Genomic DNA, 14,711 nt, shown 5'->3' with positions numbered 1-14,711 from the left:
AAGCGACACGAGTGGGCAGCACAAACACGTGACCCATCTAGGCGTGATACTGCAGTGGCAGACAGGATGGCAGTTTGAAAAACTAGGCCCCAAACTGTACATAATGCAAAGAAAAAAAAGAGGTGCAAGATGGAATTGTCCTTGGGCCCTCCCACCCACCCTTATGTTGTATAAACAGGACATGCACACTTTAACAAACCAATCATTTCAGCGCCAGGGTCTGCCACACAACTGTGGCTGAAATGATTGGTTCGTTTGGGCCCCCGACAAAACAAGCTGGCAATTAATCTGTCCCTGCACAAACTGGCTCTACGGAGGCAAGATGTCATCCTCATCCTCCTCATCCACCGATTCCTCACCCTCTTCAGTGTGTACATCCTCATCCTCACAAAGTATTAACTCGTCCCCACTTGAATCCACCACCACAGGTCCCTCTGTACGTTCTGGAGTCTGGTCTCCCTGGAAGAGCTGATAATTCATTTTGATGAACATCATCTTCTCCACATTCTGTGGAAGCCACCTCCTACGCCTTTCGCTGACAAGGTTCCCGGCTGCACTAAACACTCTTTCGGAGTACACACTGGAGGGGGGGCAACTCAGGTAAAATAGAGCCAGTTTGTACAGGGGCCTCCAAATTGCCTCTTTTTCCTGCCAGTACAGGTATGGACTGTCTGACATGCCTACTTGGATGCTGTCACCGATGTAATCCTCCACCATTCTGTCAATGCTGACAGTATCATATGCAGTGACAGTAGACATGTCAGAAATTGTTGCCAGGTCCTTCAGTCCGGACCAGATGTCCAAACTTGGTCCTGGCTGCCCTGCATCACCGTCAGCGGGTTGCTTAGGATACCTAAGTTTTTTCCTGGCAGCCCAAGTTGCGGGAGAAAATGAAGAAGGAGCTGTTGACGTGTCACGTTCCGCTTCAGCTGACAGTGTGTTCACCAGCAGGTCTTTGCACCTCTGCAGGCTTGTGTCGGCCGGAAAGAGAGACACCACATAGGCTTTAAACCTAGGATCGAGCACGGTGGCCAAAATGTAGTGGTCTGATTTCAACAGATTGACCACCCTGGAATCCTGGCAAAGCGAATGAAGGGCTTCATCCACAAGTCCCACATGCGAGCGGAATCGCTCCGTCTTAGCTCCTCCTTCACTTTCTCCAGCTGCTTCTGCAAAAGCCTGATTAGGGGAATGACCTGACTCAAGCTGGCAGTGTCTGAACTGACTTCACGTGTGGTAAGTTCGAAGGGCTGGAGAACCTTGCACAACACGGAAATCATTCTCCACTGCGCTTGAGTCAGGTGCATACCCCCTCCTTTGCCTATGTCATAGGTGGATGTATAGGCTTGTATGGCCTTTTGCTGCTCCTCCATCCTCTGAAGCATATAGAGGGTTGAGTTCCACCGCGTCACAACCTCTTGCTTCAGGTGATGGTGGGGCAGGTTCAAGAGTGTTTGCTGGCACTCCTGTCTTCAGCACGCAGTCGCTGAATGGCGAAAGTGGCCAGAAATTTTTCGGGCCACCCAAAGCATCTCCTGCACGCCCCTGTCGCTTTTCAGAAAATTCTGCACCACCAAGTTTATTGTGTGAGCAAAACATGGGACGTGCTGGAATTTGCCCAGATGTAATGCCCGCACAATATTGGTGGAATTGTCAGATATCACAAATCCCCAGGAGAGTCTAAGTGGTGTAAGCCACTGGGCGATGATTTCCCTCAGTTTCTCTAAGAGGTTGTCGGCGGTATGCCTCCTACTGAAACCGGTGAAGCGTAGCCTGCCTTGGAACGAGCTGGCGTTTCTGAGATGCTGCTACTGGTGACGCTGCTGCTGTTGCTGCGTAAGGTGATACATCTACCCAGTGGGCTGTCACAGTCATATAGTCCTTAGTCTGCCCTGTTCCACTTGTCCACATGTCCGTGGTTAAGTGGACATTGCGTACAACGGCATTTTTCAGGACACTGAGGACACTTTTTCTGACGTTTCTGTACAGTCTCGGTATCGCCTGCCTAGTGAAGTGGAATCTAGACGGGATTTGGAACCGGGGACACACTACCTCCATCAATTGTCTAAATCCCACTGCACTAATGGCGGATACCGGACGCACGTCTAACACCAACATAGCAGTCAAGGCCTCAGTTATACGTTTTGCTTCAGGATGACTGCTGTCGTACTTCAGCCTCCTCGCTAAGGACTGTTGGAGGGTCAATTGTTTAGTAAAAGTAGTGGTGTTCCTACTTCCTCTCTGGGATGATGAACAACTCCCAGCAGCAGCAACAGCAGCAGTGGCAGCAGTAGGCGTAGCAATGCAGGATCCTCCGGAGGAATCCCGGATAGGAGAGTCAGTCATGCCAGTGACATGGCCTGCAGGACTACTTCCGATCCTGACTAAGGAGGAAATTGACGAGGAGGGAGTTGACGGTGTGGTTTGCAGGCGCTTGGATACAACAGGACAACGGTATTTAGGTGTCCCTGGACTGCTTACGGTCTTAGCCAAAGTTTCTGAACTTGACAGTAACTTTTTATGAACGCGCTGCAGGTGCCGTATAAGGGAGGATGTTCCTAGGTGGTTGACGTCCCTACCCCTACTTATTTCACCTTTACATATGGTACATATGGCAAGACAGTTGTTGTCCGGATTTGGATAGAAATATTGCCAGACCAAAGAGGTGGAATGTTTGGTCTTCTGCCCAGGCATGACCGTGATGGGCTTTTTCATCCCACGGACAACAACTGTCTCCCCCGGAGCCTGATTTAAACAAACCACATCACCATCAGAATCCTCCTCGCCAACTTCCTCCTCAGCGCCAGCTACACCAGTATCCTCATCCTGTTGTACTTCAACAGTGACATCTTCAATTTGCATATCAGCAAGTGGACTGTGGGTGCTCCTTTCAGCACTTGCAGGGGGAGTGCAAATGGTGGAAAGAGCCACCTCTTCCCGTCCAGTGCTGGGAAGGTCAGGCATCGCAACCACCACCACACTTGGACTCTCCTTGGGGATTTGTGATATCTTCTTAGAAAGCACAGTTCTTCGCTTTGCTTTTGAGAGCTTAACTCTTTTGATTTTTTTAGTGGGAGGAGGGCTTCCATCGTCATGTGAAGCTGAACCACTAGTCATGAACATACTAGGGATCGACCTTAGCCGTTCCTTGCCACTCCGTGTCGTAAATGGCATATTGGCAAGTTTACGTTTCTCTTCAGCTGATTTAAATGTTTTTTTCAAGGTCATTTTCCTGAAATTTGTCATTTGGGATTGTATGTGCCCTCTATTAAGACATTGGGCATCGGCCTTGGCAGACGACGTTGATGGCATGTTATCGTCTATGTCATGACTAGTGGCAGCAGCTTCAGCACTAGGAGGAAGTGGTTCTTGATCTTTCTCTATTTTATTTTTATCGGAGAAAGTTTGGTCCTCCATTTATGTTATATCGATTTGATATATACGTGCGGCTAAACACTGAAAATATTTTTTTATTTTTGCTGGAGAGTAGTGCACTTTGTGGGTTACACCAGCCTTTAAGAAATGAGCCAGCCGCCTCTTTACTAATGGGACACAGGCGCACGCTTGGCGATGCTCCTTTGTTGATGCACGTGCGGCTACTGCGCACACAATTCACAAACACAGAAAATATTTTTTTTTTGGGTTTGCAGTGTACTTTGGGGGTTACAGCACCCTTTAACGGTCAAGCCAGCCGGCCCTTTACTTATGACACAGGCGCACGCTTGGCACTTCTTTGTTGATGCACGTGCGGTTACTGCGCACACAATTCACAAACACAGAAAAAATATTTTGTTACTTGGTTTGGAGTGTACTTTGGGGGTTACAGCACCCTTTAACGGTCAAGCCAGCCGGCACTTTACTTATGACACAGGCGCACGCTTGGCACTACTTTGTTGATGCACGTGCGGCTACTGGGCACACAATTCACAAACACAGAAAAAATATTTTGTTATTTGGTTTGGAGTGTACTTTGGGGGTTACAGCACCCTTTAACAATCAAGCCAGCCGGCCCTTTACTTATGACACAGGCGCACGCTTGGCACTACTTTGTTGATGCACGTGCGGCAACTGTGCACACAATTCACAAACACAGTAAAAATATTTTGTTACTTGGTTTGGAGTGTACTTTGGGGGTTACAGCACCCTTTAACGGTCAAGCCAGCCGGCCCTTTACTTATGACACAGGCGCACGCGTGGCACTAGTTTGTTGATGCACGTGCGGCTACTGCGCACACAATTCACAAACACAGAAAAAATATTTTGTTATTTGGTTTGGAGTGTACTTTGGGGTTTACAGCACCCTTTAACGGTCAAGCCAGCTGGCCCTTTACTTATGATACAGGCGCACGCTTGGCACTACTTTGTTGATGCACGTGCGGCTACTGCGCACACAATTCACAAACACAGAAAAAATATTTTGTTACTTGGTTTGGAGTGTACTTTGGGGGTTACAGCACCCTTTAACGGTCAAGCCAGCTGGCCCTTTACTTATGACACAGGCGCACGCTTGGCACTACTTTGTTGATGCACGTGCGGCTACTGCGCACACAATTCACAAACACAGAAAAATATTTTGTTACTTGGTTTGGAGTGTACTTTGGGGGTTACAGCACCCTTTAACGGTCAAGCCAGCCGGCCCTTTACTTATGACACAGGCGCACGCTTGGCACTACTTTGTTGATGCACGTGCGGCTATTGCACACACAATTCACAAACACAGAAAAAATATTTTGTTATTTGGTTTGGAGTGTACTTTGGGGGTTACAGCACCCTTTAACGATCATGCCAGCCGGCCCTTTACTTATGACACAGGCGCACGCTTGGCACTACTTTGTTGATGCACGTGCGGCAACTGTGCACACAATTCACAAACACAGAAAAAATATTTTGTTACTTGGTTTGGAGTGTACTTTGGGGGTTACAGCACCCTTTAACGGTCAAGCCAGCCGGCCCTTTACTTATGACACAGGCGCACGCTTGGCACTAGTTTGTTGATGCATGTGCGGCTACTGCGCACACAATTCACAAACACAGAAAAAATATTTTGTTATTTGGTTTGGAGTGTACTTTGGGGTTTACAGCACCCTTTAACGGTCAAGCCAGCCGGCCCTTTACTTATGACACAGGCGCACGCTTGGCACTACTTTGTTGATGCACATGCGGCTACTGCGCACACAATTCACAAACACAGAAAAAATATTTTGTTATTTGGTTTGGAGTGTACTTTGGGGGTTACAGCACCCTTTAATGGTCAAGCCAACCGGCCCTTTACTTATGACACAGGCGCACGCTTGGCACTACTTTGTTGATGCACGTGCGGCTACTGCGCACACAATTCACAAACACAGAAAAAATATTGTGTTATTTGGTTTGGAGTGTACTTTGGGGGTTACAGCACCCTTTAACGGTCAAGCCAGCCGGCCCTTTACTTATGACACAGGCGCACGCTTGGCACTACTTTGTTGATGCACGTGCGGCTACTGCGCACACAATTCACAAACACAGAAAATATTTTTATTTTTGGTTTGGGCTGGAGTGTACTTTGGGGGTTACAGCACCCTTTAACCATCAAGTCAGCTGGCCCTTTACTTATGACACAGGCGCACGCTTGGCACTGCTTTGTTGATGCACGTGCGGCTACTGCGCACACAATTCACAAACACAGAAAATATTTTTTTTTTGGTTTGGACTGGAGTTTACTTTTGGGGGTTACAGCACCCTTTAACGGTCAAGCCAGCCGGCCCTTTACTTATGACACAGGCGCACGCTTGGCACTACTTTGTTGATGCATGTGCGGCTACTGCGCACACAATTCACAAACACAGAAAATATATTTTTTTTTGGTTTGGACCCGGAGTGTACTTTGGGGGTTACAGCACCCTTTAACGGTCAAGCCAGCCGGCCCTTTACTTATGACACAGGCGCACGCTTGGCACTACTTTGTTGATGCACGTGCGGCTACTGCGCACACAATTCACAAACACAGAAAATATTTTTTTTTTTGGTTTGGACTGGAGTGTACTTTGGGGGATACAGCACCCTTTAACGGTCAAGCCAGCCAGCCCTTTACTTAAGACACAGGTGCACGCTTGGCACTACTTTGTTGATGCACGTGCGGCTACTGCGCACACAATTCACAAACACAGAAAATATTTTTTTTTTTGGTTTGCACTGGAGTGTACTTTGGGGGTTACAGCACCCTTTAATGGTCAAGCCAGCCGGCCCTTTACTTATGACACAGGCGCACGCTTGGCACTACTTTGTTGATGCACGTGCGGCTACTGCGCACACAATTCACAAACACAGAAAAAATATTTTGTTATTTGGTTTGGAGTGTACTTTGGGGGTTACAGCACCCTTTAACGTTCAAGCCAGCCGGCCCTTTACTTATGACACAGGCGCACGCTTGGCACTACTTTGTTGATGCACGTGCGGCTACTGCGCACACAATTCACAAACACAGAAAATATTTTTTTTTTTGGTTTGCACTGGAGTGTACTTTGGGGGTTACAGCACCCTTTAATGGTCAAGCCAGCCGGCCCTTTACTTATGACACAGGCGCACGCTTGGCACTACTTTGTTGATGCACGTGCGGCTACTGCGCACACAATTCACAAACACAGAAAAAATATTTTGTTATTTGGTTTGGAGTGTACTTTGGGGGTTACAGCACCCTTTAACGGTCAAGCCAGCCGGCCCTTTACTTATGACACAGGCGCACGCTTGGCACTACTTTGTTGATGCACGTGCGGCTACTGCGCACACAATTCACAAACACAGAAAATATATATTTTTTTGGTTTGGAGTGTACTTTGGGGGTTACAGCACCCTTCAACGGTCATGCCAGCCGGCCCTTTACTTATGACACAGGCGCACGCTTGGCACTACTTTGTTGATGCACGTGCGGCTACTGCGACACAATTCACAAACACAGAAAAAGTATTTTGTTATTTGATTTGGAGTGTACTTTGGGGGTTAAAGCACCCTTTAACGGTCAAGCCAGCCGGCCCTTTACTTATGACACAGGCGCACGCTTGGCACTACTTTGTTGATGCACGTGCGGCTACTGCGCCCACAATTCACAAACACAGAAAATATTTTTTTTTTGTTTGGACTGGAGTGTACTTTGGGGGTTACAGCATCCTTTAACGGTCAAGCCAGCCGGCCCTTTACTTATGACACAGGCGCACGCTTGGCACTACTTTGTTGATGCACGTGCGGCTACTGCGCACACAATTCACAAACACAGAAAATATTTTTTTTTTTGGTTTGGACTGGAGTGTACTTTGGGGGTTACAGCACCCTTTAACGGTCAAGCCAGCCAGCCCTTTACTTATGACACAGGCGCACGCTTGGCACTACTTTGTTGATGCACGTGCGGCTACTGCGCACACAATTCACAAACACAGAAAATAATTTTTTTTTTGGTTTGGACTGGAGTGTACTTTGGGGGTTACAGCACCCTTTAACGGTCAAGCCAGCCGGCCCTTTACTTATGACACAGGCGCACGCTTGGCACTACATTGTTGATGCACGTGCGGCTACTGCGCACACAATTCACAAACACAGAAAATTATTTTTTTTTGGTTTGGACTGGAGTGTACTTTGGGGGTTACAGCACCCTTTAACGGTCAAGCCAGCCGGCCCTTTACTTATGACACAGGCGCACGCTTGGCACTACTTTGTTGATGCACGTGCGGCTACTGCGCACACAATTCACAAACACAGAAAATATTTTTTTTTTTGGTTTGCACTGGAGTGTACTTTGGGGGTTACAGCACCCTTTAATGGTCAAGCCAGCCGGCCCTTTACTTATGACACAGGCGCACGCTTGGCACTACTTTGTTGATGCACGTGCGGCTACTGCGCACACAATTCACAAACACAGAAAAAATATTTTGTTATTTGGTTTGGAGTGTACTTTGGGGGTTACAGCACCCTTTAACGGTCAAGCCAGCCGGCCCTTTACTTATGACACAGGCGCACGCTTGGCACTACTTTGTTGATGCACGTGCGGCTACTGCGCACACAATTCACAAACACAGAAAATATATATTTTTTTGGTTTGGAGTGTACTTTGGGGGTTACAGCACCCTTCAACGGTCATGCCAGCCGGCCCTTTACTTATGACACAGGCGCACGCTTGGCACTACTTTGTTGATGCACGTGCGGCTACTGCGACACAATTCACAAACACAGAAAAAGTATTTTGTTATTTGGTTTGGAGTGTACTTTGGGGGTTAAAGCACCCTTTAACGGTCAAGCCAGCCGGCCCTTTACTTATGACACAGGCGCACGCTTGGCACTACTTTGTTGATGCACGTGCGGCTACTGCGCCCACAATTCACAAACACAGAAAATATTTTTTTTTTGTTTGGACTGGAGTGTACTTTGGGGGTTACAGCATCCTTTAACGGTCAAGCCAGCCGGCCCTTTACTTATGACACAGGCGCACGCTTGGCACTTCTTTGTTGATGCACGTGCGGCTACTGCGCACACAATTCACAAACACAGAAAATATATTTTTTTTGGTTTGGACTGGAGTGTACTTTGGGGGTTACAGCACCCTTTAACGGTCAAGCCAGCCAGCCCTTTACTTATGACACAGGCGCACGCTTGGCACTACTTTGTTGATGCACGTGCGGCTACTGCGCACACAATTCACAAACACAGAAAATAATTTTTTTTTTGGTTTGGACTGGAGTGTACTTTGGGGGTTACAGCACCCTTTAACGGTCAAGCCAGCCGGCCCTTTACTTATGACACAGGCGCACGCTTGGCACTACATTGTTGATGCACGTGCGGCTACTGCGCACACAATTCACAAACACAGAAAATAATTTTTTTTTGGTTTGGACTGGAGTGTACTTTGGGGGTTACAGCACCCTTTAACGGTCAAGCCAGCCGGCCCTTTACTTATGACACAGGCGCACGCTTGGCACTACTTTGTTGATGCACGTGCGGCTACTGCGCACACAATTCACAAACACAGAAAAAATATTTTGTTATTTGGTTTGGAGTGTACTTTGGGGGTTACAGCACCCTTTAACCGTCAAGCCAGCTGGCCCTTTACTTATGACACAGGCGCACGCTTGGCACTACTTTGTTGATGCACGTGCGGCTACTGCGCACACAATTCACAAACACAGAAAATATAAATTTTTTTGGTTTGGAGTGTACTTTGGGGGTTACAGCACCCTTCAACGGTCATGCCAGCCGGCCCTTTACTTATGACACAGGCGCACGCTTGGCACTACTTTGTTGATGCACGTGCGGCTACTGCGCACACAATTCACAAACACAGAAAAAATATTTTGTTATTTGGTTTGGAGTGTACTTTGGGGGTTACAGCACCCTTTAACGGTCAAGCCAGCCGGCCCTTTACTTATGACACAGGCGCACGCTTGGCACTACTTTGTTGATGCACGTGCTGCTACTGCACACACAATTCACAAACACAGAAAATAATTTTTTTTTTGGTTTTGACTGGAGTGTACTTTGGGGGTTACAGCACCCTTTAACGGTCAAGCCAGCCGGCCCTTTACTTATGACACAGGCGCACGCTTGGCACTACTTTGTTGATGCACGTGCGGCTACTGTGCACACAATTCACAAACACAGAAAATATTTTTTTTTTTTGGTTTGGACTGGAGTGTACTTTGGGGGTTACAGCACCCTTTAACGGTCAAGCCAGCCAGCCAGCCCTTTACTTATGACACAGGCGCACGCTTGGCACTACTTTGTTGATGCACGTGCGGCTACTGCGCACACAATTCACAAACACAGAAAATAATTTTTTTTTTTGTTTGGACTGGAGTGTACTTTGGGGGTTACAGCACCCTTTAACGGTCAAGCCAGCCGGCCCTTTACTTATGACACAGGCGCACGCTTGGCACTACTTTGTTGATGCACGTGCAGCTACTGCGCACACAATTCACAAACACAGAAAATTATTTTTTTTTTGGTTTGGACTGGAGTGTACTTTGGGGGTTACAGCACCCTTTAACGGTCAAGCCAGCCGGCCCTTTACTTATGACACAGGCGCACGCTTGGCACTACTTTGTTGATGCACATGCGGCTACTGCGCACACAATTCACAAACACCAAAAAATATTATTTTTTTAGCACTTGGGGGGAGCACCCCTGATGGACAGAGCACCCCCTGGACAACACTACAGCACCCCTTTAGGACTGGGACACTGCACAGGACTTTGGATTGGACACAGCCCCTATGGAGAACTGACTGCACAACACAGTCCAGCCAGCCCCTATGGACTTTGAAGTAGTGGACACAGCCCCTATTAACAACAGCAGCACAGCACAACACAGCCAGCCCCTATGGACTTTGAAGTAGTGGACAACAGCAGCACAGCGCAGCACAGCACAGCACAACACTACTCTGCACTACACTACACTACACAGCCCAGCCAGCCCTAACTCCCACCCTCCCTCTTCACTGTCCACAGCCGAGTGAGAAAATGGCGCCGACGCGGGTACCTTATATAGGATCCAAAACCTGCGAGTCTCGGAAGGCGGGATGATGACGTTTTGCCTCGATTTCAGATCCGAGTCAGGCGGGAAAAGTCGAGCCTGACTCGGATCGGCCTCGGATCGGGGGGCCTCGGGGGGGTTCGGATTTCAGAAATCCGAACCCGCTCACCCCCTAGTCATAAGTAAAGGGCCGGCTGGCTTGACCGTTAAAGGGTGCTGTAACGCCCAAAGTACACTCCAGTCCAAACCAAATAAAAAAATATTTTCTGTGTTTGTGAATTGTGTGCGCAGTAGCCGCACGTGCATCAACAAAGTAGTGCCAAGCATGCGCCTGTGTCATAAGTAAAGGGCCGGCTGGCTTGACCGTTAAAGGGTGCTGTAACCCCCAAAGTACACTCCAGTCCAAACCAAAAAAATATATATTTTCTGTGTTTGTGAATTGTGTGCACAGTAGCCGCACGTGCATCAACAAAGTAGTGACAAGCGTGCGCCTGTGTCATAAGTAAAGGGCCGGCTGGCTTGACCATTAAAGGGTGCTGTAACCCCCAAAGTACACTCCAAACCAAATAACAAAATATTTTTTCTGTGTTTGTGAATTGTGTGCGCAGTAGCCGCACGTGCATCAACAAAGTAGTGCCAAGCGTGCGCCTGTGTCATAAGTAAAGGGCCGGCTGGCTTGACCGTTAAAGGGTGCTGTAATCCCCAAAGTACACTCCAAACCAAATAACAAAATATTTTTTCTGTGTTTGTGAATTGTGTGCGCAGTAGCCGCACGTGCATCAACAAAGTAGTGCCAAGAGTGCGCCTGTGTCATAAGTAAAGGGCCGGCTGGCTTGACCGTTAGAGGGTGCTGTAATCCCCAAAGTACACTCCAAACCAAATAAAAAAATATTTTCTGTGTTTGTGAATTGTGTGCGCAGTAGCCGCACGTGCATCAACAAAGGAGCAGCGCCAAGCGTGCGCCTGTGTCCCATAAGTAAAGAGCCGGCTGGCACATTTCTTAAGGGTGGTGTAACCCACAAAGTGCACTACTCACCAGCAAAAGTAAAAAAATATTTTCTGTGTTTATGTTCGCCTTAGCCGCACGTATATATCAAATCGATATAACTTAAATGGAGGACCAAACTTTCTTTGATAAAAATAAAATAGAGAAAGATCAAGAACCACTTCCTCCTAGTGCTGAAGCTGCTGCCACTAGTCATGACATAGACGATAACATGCCATCAACGTCGTCTGCCAAGGCCGATGCCCAATGTCATAGTAGAAGCCACATACAATCCCAAATGACAAAGTTCAGGAAAATGACCTTAAAAAAAACATTTAAATCATCTGAAGAGAAACGTAAACTTGCCAATATGACATTTATGACACGGAGTGGCAAGGAACGGCTAAGGTCTTTCCCTATGTTCATGACTAGTGGTTCAGCTTCACATGACGATGGAAGCCCTCCTCCCACTAAAAAAAATCAAACGAGTTAAGCTGGCAAAAGCACAGCAAAGAACTGTGCGTTCTAAGAAGATATCACAAATCCCCAAGGAGAGTCCAAGTGTGGTGGTGGTTGCGATGCCTGACCTTCCCAGCACTGGACAGGAAGAGGTGGCTCTTTCCACCATTTGCACGCCCCTGCAAGTGCTGAAAGGAGCACCCACAGTCCACTTGCTGATTTGCAAATTGAAGATGTCACTGTTGAAGTACAACAGGATGAGGATACTGGTGTAGCTGGCGCTGTGGAGGAAGTTGGCGAGGAGGATTCTGATGGTGATGTGGTTTGTTTAAATCAAGCTCCGGGGGAGACAGTTGTTGTCCATGGGATGAAAAAGCCCATCACGGTCATGCCTGGGCAGAAGACCAAACATTCCACCTCTTTGGTCTGGCAATATTTCTATCCAAATCCGGACAACAACTGTCTTGCCATATGTACCTTATGTAAAGGTGGAATAAGTAGGGGTAGGGACGTTAACCACCTAGGAACATCCTCCCTTATACGGCACCTGCAGCGCGTTCATAATAAGTTACTGTCAAGTTCAGAAACTTTGGCTAAGACCGTAAGCAGTCCAGGGACACCTAAATACCGTTGTCCTGTTGTATCCAAGCGCCTGCAAACCACACCGTCAACTCCCTCCTCGTCAATTTCCTCCTTAGTCAGGATCGGAAGTAGTCCTGCAGGCCATGTCACTGGCATGACTGACTCTCCTATCCGCGATTCCTCCGGAGGATCCTGCATTGCTACACCTTCTGCTGCCGCTGCTGCTGTTGCTGCTGCTGGGAGTCGTTCATCATCCCAGAGAGGAAGTAGGAACACCACTACTTTTACTAAACAATTGACCCTCCAACAGTCCTTAGCGAGGAGGATGAAGTACGACAGCAGTCATCCTGAAGCAAAACGTATAACTGAGGCCTTGACTGCTATGTTGGTGTTAGACGTGCGTCCGGTATCCGCCATTAGTGCAGTGGGATTTAGACAATTGATGGAGGTAGTGTGTCCCCGGTTCCAAATCCCGTCTAGATTCCACTTCACTAGGCAGGCGATACCGAGACTGTACCACGGACATGTGGACAAGTGGAACAGGGCAGACTAAGGACTATATGACTGTGACAGCCCACTGGGTAGATGTATCACCTTACGCAGCAACAGCAGCAGCGTCACCAGTAGCAGCATCTCAGAAACGCCAGCTCGTTCCAAGGCAGGCTACGCTGTGTATCACCGGTTTCAGTAAGAGGCACACCGCCGACAACCTCTTAGAGAAACAAAGGGAAATCATCGCCCAGTGGCTTACACCACTTAGACTCTCCTGGGGATTTGTGATATCTGACAACGCCACCAATATTGTGCGGGCATTACATCTGGGCAAATTCCAGCATGTCCCATGTTTTGCTCACACAATAAACTTGGTGGTGCAGAATTTTCTGAAAAGCGACAGGGGCGTGCAGGAGATGCTTTGGATGGCCCGAAAAATTTCTGGCCACTTTTGCCATTCAGCGACTGCGTGCCGAAGACAGGAGCGCCAGCAAACACTCTTGAACCTGCCCCGCCATCACCTGAAGCAGGAGGTTGTGACGTGGTGGAACTCAACCCTCTATATGCTTCAGAGGATGGAGGAGCAGTAAAAGGCCATTCAAGCCTATACATCCACCTATGACATAGGCAAAGGAGGGGGTATGCTCCTGACTCAAGCGCAGTGGAGAATGATTTCCGTGTTGTGCAAGGTTCTCCAGCCCTTCGAACTTGCCACACGTGAAGTCAGTTCAGACACTGCCAGCTTGAGTCAGGTCATTCCCCTCATCAGGCTTTTGCAGAAGCAGCTGGAGAAAGTGAAGGAGGAGCTAAGACGGAGCGATTCCGCTCGGCATGTGGGACTTGTGGATGAAGCCCTTCATTCGCTTTGCCAGGATTCCAGGGTGGTCAATCTGTTGAAATCAGACCATACATTTTGGCCACCGTGCTCGATCCTAGGTTTAAAGCCTATGTGGTGTCTCTCTTTCCGGCTGACACAAGCCTGCAGAGGTGCAAAGACCTGCTGGTGAACACACTGTCAGCTGAAGCGGAACGTGACACGTCAACAGCTCCTTCTTCATTTTCTCCCGCAACTGGGGCTGCCAGGAAAAAACTTAGGTATCCTAAGCAACCCGCTGGCGGTGATGCAGGGCAGGCCGGACCAAGTTTGGACATCTGGTCCGGACTGAAGGACCTGGCAACAATTTCTGACATGTCTACTATCACTGCATATGATACTGTCACCATTGACAGAATGGTGGAGGACTACATCGGTGACAGCATCCAAGTAGGCATGTCATACAGTCCATACCTGTACTGGCAGGAAAAAGAGGCAATTTGGAGGCCCCTGTACAAACTGGCTCTATTTTACCTGAGTTGCCCCCCCTCCAGTGTGTACTCCGAAAGAGTGTTTAGTGCAGCCGGGAACCTTGTCAGCGAAAGGCGTAGGAGGTGGCTTCCACAAAATGTGAAGAAGATGATGTTCATAAAAATGAATTATCAACTCTTCCAGGGAGTCCAGCCTCCAGAACGTACAGAGGGACCTGTGGTGGTGGATTCCAGTGGGGACGAGTTAATACTCTGTGAGGATGAGGATGTACACAACACTGTGTGAGGGTGAGGAATCGGTGGATAAGGAGGATGAGGACAACATCTTGCCTCCGTAGAGCCAGTTTGTGCAGGGACAGATTAATTGCCAGCTTGTTTTGTGGGGGCCCAAACGAGC

The sequence above is a fragment of the Taudactylus pleione genome, unplaced genomic scaffold (assembly GCF_031769625.1).
Source record: "Taudactylus pleione unplaced genomic scaffold, aTauple2 ptg000935l, whole genome shotgun sequence".
NCBI lineage: Eukaryota > Metazoa > Chordata > Amphibia > Anura > Myobatrachidae > Taudactylus > Taudactylus pleione.
Note: the sequence above shows the minus strand (reverse complement) of the source record.